We start from the raw sequence: 6346 nt of genomic DNA on the forward strand, positions 1-6346 counted from the left end.
GCATATTGTATGATTCCATTTATACCACATATCCACAACAGGCAAATCCACAGAGGATTTAGAGGAGAGGAAAGTGGAGAGTAACTCTGAATGGATAGGGGATTTCCTTTGGGGTAATAAAATAAAAGTGCTCTGGACCTAGATAGCGGTGATCAGCGTAAAACATTGTGAGGGGACTCAATACCCCTGGATTGTATGCTTTAAAATGGTTAAAATGGTAAATTCTGTTGCATGTATTTTATCATAATTTTTTTAAATGTCAAAAAAAGTATGAAGGACATTTATTTTTGTCCAAAAGAAGATGGAATTTTAATCAATCAGAAACTGAAACAATTCTTTCCTTCCTTCTTCTTGGATTTTCTTTCCTTTCAGCTTTTTTTACCCCTATGTAGTATAAAGCTGTCCCTAAATTCCTTCATTTGCATTACAGCTCGTGGACGCCATACCCTTTTATTTTCTTCTTTTATTTAAAGCAATTGAACCTACCAGTACAAGTCACACTATTTTTAATAAACTTTCATTTTGTTTTGTTTTGTTTTTATTGTTTTTTTGCAGTTTTATACTTTCATCTGACGATCAGCAATTAGTTCTCATCCACATTAACTGTGTGTAGATGTTTGAAAGTGGTGACAGGTACATAGGGAGCCAACGTGTAGAGCTTATTTGGTGAGTCCTCGTCCTCGTTACATTTTCTGGACAGCCACACATGGATACAGTACGGAGCGTGCCTTATCCCTTTGGCCCACACAGCGTTGTTGAGCCTGGTGTCAGTGCGCACATCTGGAGTTCCCATCTACTCCATGGCACATTTCCGGATCTCTTTGAGCGCCCGAGGGGTACACTTCTAGAAACCCACTCCATGATGTGCTTGTGAATGATGATGGTGTATTCTCTGGTCACTACCTCGTTGATGGCAGAATGGCCCTTCTTCTCACCACCCTTCTTTGCGGGAGCCATTCTGCCGGGCCCTGGTTGCAAAGGAAGAGCTTAACAAACTTTTATTCTAATAGTGCCTGCCTACCATGTGTCAAGAACCGTTCCAGGCATTTGGTAAACATGTTCTCAATTAATATAAGCAACAGAGGTTTTTAAATTAGAAACAGCAACGATATTGCTTGAGATCAATCTTTGAAAGGAGAAACGTAATTAGAGGTACCAAAGGTGAAAGACCAACAAAATGAATCTAATTTGGAAATCCTTATTTTCGTCCTAACAGATGAATTCATTCATTACTAAAATGAAAATGTACTGAGTATTTACCATGTGGCCCTGGCTGAGATGGCAGAATGATGTAACAGATTCTTCCTGAAGTCAATTTTCAGGGAACATTAAGAGTCATAGAGTCATTGAAACAATGTAATATTAGTCTACAGATGTGAAGAATTAAACAGAAGAAGGTGTTAAACCCCACTGGAGGGTGGGTGGACAAGATCTTTCCCTACATTTCCGTGTGTGTGTGTGTGTGTGTGTGTGTGTGTGTGTGTGTGTTTCTTTCTGTGTAATACGAAGGAATCCCACTGTTATACCATCCTTGGGGTCAGAGCCAGAGAACTGCTTGGTTAGTGGCGAGTCCATGATTCACCAAGTGTTTCTAGCACTGCCAGTAACTGAATACCACATTGGACCTGGTCCAAGGGGGGTTATGCCAAACTCTGTGCTGTGTAGTGTGTAGAGAAGATCACATGATACTCGGAGACCCATATGTTGTGTTCTGGCTCCAAATTTTCTACTTTTCTATTATTGTGTAACACAAGATCTTCCAGACAAGAAAAAAGTTGAGCTGTCTCAAGTCTATCCTATTACTCCTGATGCTCATGACTTTTAGGTATATGTTAGGAGGACACATACAGCACAAGAAGAATATTCTTAGAGCTCCACACATGCATATCACTGGAACCTGAAATAAGGAAATAATGAGAAAAACAGCAACCATGAGTTCTCGGCGGAACAAGGCTGGCCTGCAAAGAGCAAAAATTACATGAAAGACACAAGTGAACCACATCCCAAATCTGAGAGCTTCTGCTCAGTGATGGAAGCTTCTGATAAATTCCTCTGTTCATGCTTTTAATTTATCATTTCTACGCTCTACTATAAAAACAAGACAATAAGTCAAATATAAAGCAAAAATGGAAAGCAATTGTCGAACAACCGAACAAGAAGAAATGTGAATTGGAAAGGGCTGGAAAGAGCAAGGGCTCTGTAACATACAGAAAGCCTCAGGATACCTTCTGGATTTTTTTACTCTCTTTCTTCACACAGGCTAAGTGGAAGCGCCTCAGTATTTGCCATTTTGCCTTATTAGTTAACCTCTGCTCACATCGTCACTTCAGAGACATTCATGTATACATAAAAGTGCTAGCCGCAAAGAGTAGATTCAAAATACGTAAGATTTGAAGCATTATAAGAAAATGCTATCTTGCTGTGGTGGGATTCTGGCGTACAGAAAGGGCATTCATATCCATTGTCTCATTGGATATTTAACCCAAATAATCTGAAATCTTTTCATCATACATTCTTTTGTTATGTGCACTTTCACACTAGTATTTTCTAGAGAACTGTATTCTGTATTTCATAAATGCTATCTATCACTGTCAGTAGATTAACTTTCACAGTAGCCTTAAAATGCCAATCCTTACATGAAAGGCAAAATTAAAAACAACAACCTCCAATTGAAAACCCTACTGAAGGCTATAAAAACCTTTGTTAATGGACTTGGTATCAACAGCAACAATGGGCACAGTGGTTCCGTACACCAGGTAAGTGCAGATCGAGCCCCTCCAGGGAAATAAAACAATAGAATCTACATTCGGGGGACTCAATTTTCATGGCAGCAGTTAGCTTCCTTGCACTTTTAAAAACCAAAATCCTCACCCCCACATGCAGCGCACCTGGTGTGCGAGCTAACCTCTCACTGTGACCGTAAGCCCACCTAACGGCACCTGCATAAACAGAAACCTGGTTGTGATTGTTTTCTGAATGGGGCTCATCTAATGTGCAGTATTACTACAGACATGCCCTTTCCTTATTCAGGCACACAAGTCACTAAGGACTTAGAGGAGAGAGCATTTGCAGGCTCATTTTGCAAGGGGGAGCGAGGAGGGTGTTCTTTTACTACTGTGATAAGGGAGGGGTAAAGGAAGAGAGCCTTTTTCAATAAATATACTACTTACAAGAAAACCTGAGTACTGGGGCGTCTGGGTGGCTCAGTCGTTAAGCGTCTGCCTTCGGCTCAAGGCGTGATCCCAGCGTTCTGGGATCAAGCCCCGCATGGGCTCCCTGCTCAGCGGGAAGCCTGCTTCTCCCTCTCCCACTCCACCTGCTTGTGTTCCCTCTCTCACTGCCTCTCTCTCTGTCAAATAAATAAATAAAATCTTAAAAAAAAAAAACCTGAGTACTGAAACAAAATTGAAAAGGAAAGCACATTTATCAGGGGGAAAAAGATTTATTCAAACATTAAAGCTCTCATGTTACCTCTGTTTTCGTTTGAGATACTCTTATTTTAATACCTCTGCGTTCCAGCTTCTCCTCTTACTGGATGTGAAGCTAAGTTTCTACTCCGTGCTCATGATTATGCTGTCAGCTGAATGATCAATCATGCTATCGCCAATTTCACATTGAGACTTCACGGCAGGGTGAAATCGGAGAACAAAATGGCTGTGGGGGAAGAATTTGTTTAAATACCGCTAGTTTGGGGAGCTGGCAAATTGGTAACAACAACAAAAAAAAAAAGATGGAAAACATATGAAGTGTAAATGCATCTATCTTTAAGGCAGATCCATTTCAAAGCTTTCCACAGCAAGAAAGTCATTGCGTGATACATCTCAGTGTTTAGACTAGTAAAATACCATAATCGGGTTGCAACTAAATGCCAATATTTCAGTCCATGGACTGTGAGCACTGGTTTATATTGACTGCATGTCTTTTAACTATGTGAATACGATGAATACACTAAAGGCTACTTCTGAAATGAATCTTGACTTTATATTTATAACCAGAAAAATGTTTTAAGAAAACCCAACAGCTGCAAATGGCAAGCAAGAGAAATAAAAGCAATCAGAATGAAGCCCGGTAATATTTTTGACTAATTGATACTAGAGCCTATTCCATATATGTGAAGTCCCATTTGCAACAACAGGACCTGGGAGAGAGAAGGAGCTCTATGTTCCGGATACTCCAGCAGCAGTTTGGAAGCAAGCTATTCAAGGAGAAAGCAGGCAAGCCTGGGTTCTGATTCAGAATTGAATCTCTTCCATTTCACTTCAGCAAGCAAGCAATGCCTACTTCTTTTAATATTGGTATTATATTTAAATGCAAGTTTTGAATGACTGCTCTCTAAAGATTCAACTGATGGAAATGACCTACTATTACAAGGGCAGATCATTCTTGCTTAAAATCAATCATTTTTACTCTGCCTTTGTAACGCATTCACGATATAAACAATCCTTTCTTCAAGGAAGGCCCACCATTAATTCTAATCTTATAGTGCTCTCTACTGGTGATAAATTACGGGAAACCTCATTAGATATCGAAAGATCTAATTAACTTCTCATCTTGGGCTCACATCACCGGATTCAAGTCCAGCATGGCACCTCCTAGTTCACCACGCTGGGCAGAATCCAAGGCACACCAAGCATCTCCCTCCTTGAGCGACAGAGGCACCTCCCTGTGAAGCAAGGCGTGGAGGCGCACAGGAGAAGGGGTCCCTGACTTCGGAACAAGGAGTGCTTAGGCAGTGTGGCTGCAAGGCGGGTCGAGTAGAAATCGCTGAGTGAGCAATCGAGAACTGGATTGGAATCCTGACTTTGGGCCGCAATAGCCCTGTGACTCTAGGTAAGTCATTTTACCTTTTTGAGCTTGAATTTTCTCATCGGTAAAATAGAAAGGACAATTCCCAGGCTACCTACTGTACTGGGCTGTTGTAACAAACGAGATTACAGGAAACATCATACTTGGTAAAAATTATTATTATTATCATTATCATTACAATAAAAGAGACACTATTTTCATTAAGTCAGTGAGCTTTAGAGCTTTTACGGTTTGGATCAGCGAGATTTTTTAAAACATAATCTTACATGGAACTTTAATATATCGAACCAATTTTGTTAGGTGTATTGTAGGACTTCAAAGATGAGACTATTTACTTATTAATCAAGTCCATTAATGACAAGCACAAAACTGTCTGGGCTACACGGGAAGTTTTGAAATCCGGGCCTATGGTTGTCAACTGAACTGGCATTTGCCTCAACATCTAATTTGTTTCTGGACTTCCTTTGGTTGCCTAGTATCGGAAAAATGATAATTCACATAACTAAGGATCTATACACACGCGTCGAGTAGTGACCTCACGTGTGCCATTCTATGTGCAGGAACATGGCTCAGCTTGACACTTCAGCCCCTCTTCATCTCAAGTCTAGCTCTGTTAATCAGCAACATATTCAAAAACCGTAAACCAATAAATACACGAACATCCCAAGCAGGAGTCTGACCGCAAAGCCTGCACAAAAAGCGTTCTGCACACAGCAGGAGTAAGCGTCGCTGGGTTCCGAATCGCCTCACCATTTTCTCTGCTTGGACTCCCCCGCTGCATGCCTCACGAGACCCCAAAGCAGCAAATCTGGCGGCGTCGGAAGGTAGGACCACCCCTCCCTTCCTCTGGGTACTTAGAAATCTATTTAGGTCCCACTGTAAGCTTTTGGCAATTATTGGTAACAAGGTGTTAACCTGGGGAAAATGGAAATACTTGTAATATTTTAGCACCAGGGATGGATTAAAAAGCCCCTTGTTGGTTTAGCAGTGTAGGAAGTATTCTCTACAATCTGGCATCCTTATAAAATTACCACACGTGGTTTATTTACAGTTATGAAAGCCCAGGAAAGTAGAGAAATGATGAGGACATATATGATCTGATAATAAAATGATTCATCATCATTAAGCCCTTCCTCCTTTATCTTTTATCCCCTGCCCCCCAGTCTGTTTCTAAAGAACACCAAGTTATAGAGCATGCAACTTCCTATCTCAGGGTCGTGAATTTGAGCCCATGTTGGCCGTAGAGCTTACTTTAAAAAAACAATAAAAAAATAAAGAAGACCGACTTAGAAATCCTTGAATTCTAAATTTTGGTTTACAAAACACCAGCCCGTATCCTACCTGTTCTGTTTAATTAATTATAAATATGTGACAGATTTCATTAAAATACATACCTCACTTACACGTATGTGTGACAACCATGGCTTATAAACACTGCAACGAAGTTTATAACATACATAAAAGGAAACACTGATACAAAATGATACTGCTAATGACCAAATCAGAGCCAGAACTAGGAACACATGAGACCAGTGATGAG

General features: G+C 40.5%; 1 pseudogene; it reads right to left on the reverse strand.

Moving 5' to 3' along the window:
* Positions 1-583: 583 nt before the first annotated feature.
* On the reverse strand, positions 584-978 carry LOC123786864 (large ribosomal subunit protein eL31 pseudogene; annotated as a pseudogene).
* Positions 979-6346: the final 5368 nt, after the last annotated feature.

Source organism: Ursus americanus, chromosome X, assembly GCF_024610735.1.
Source record: "Ursus americanus isolate L20-20 chromosome X, mUrsAme1.1.p, whole genome shotgun sequence".
Lineage (NCBI taxonomy): Eukaryota > Metazoa > Chordata > Mammalia > Carnivora > Ursidae > Ursus > Ursus americanus.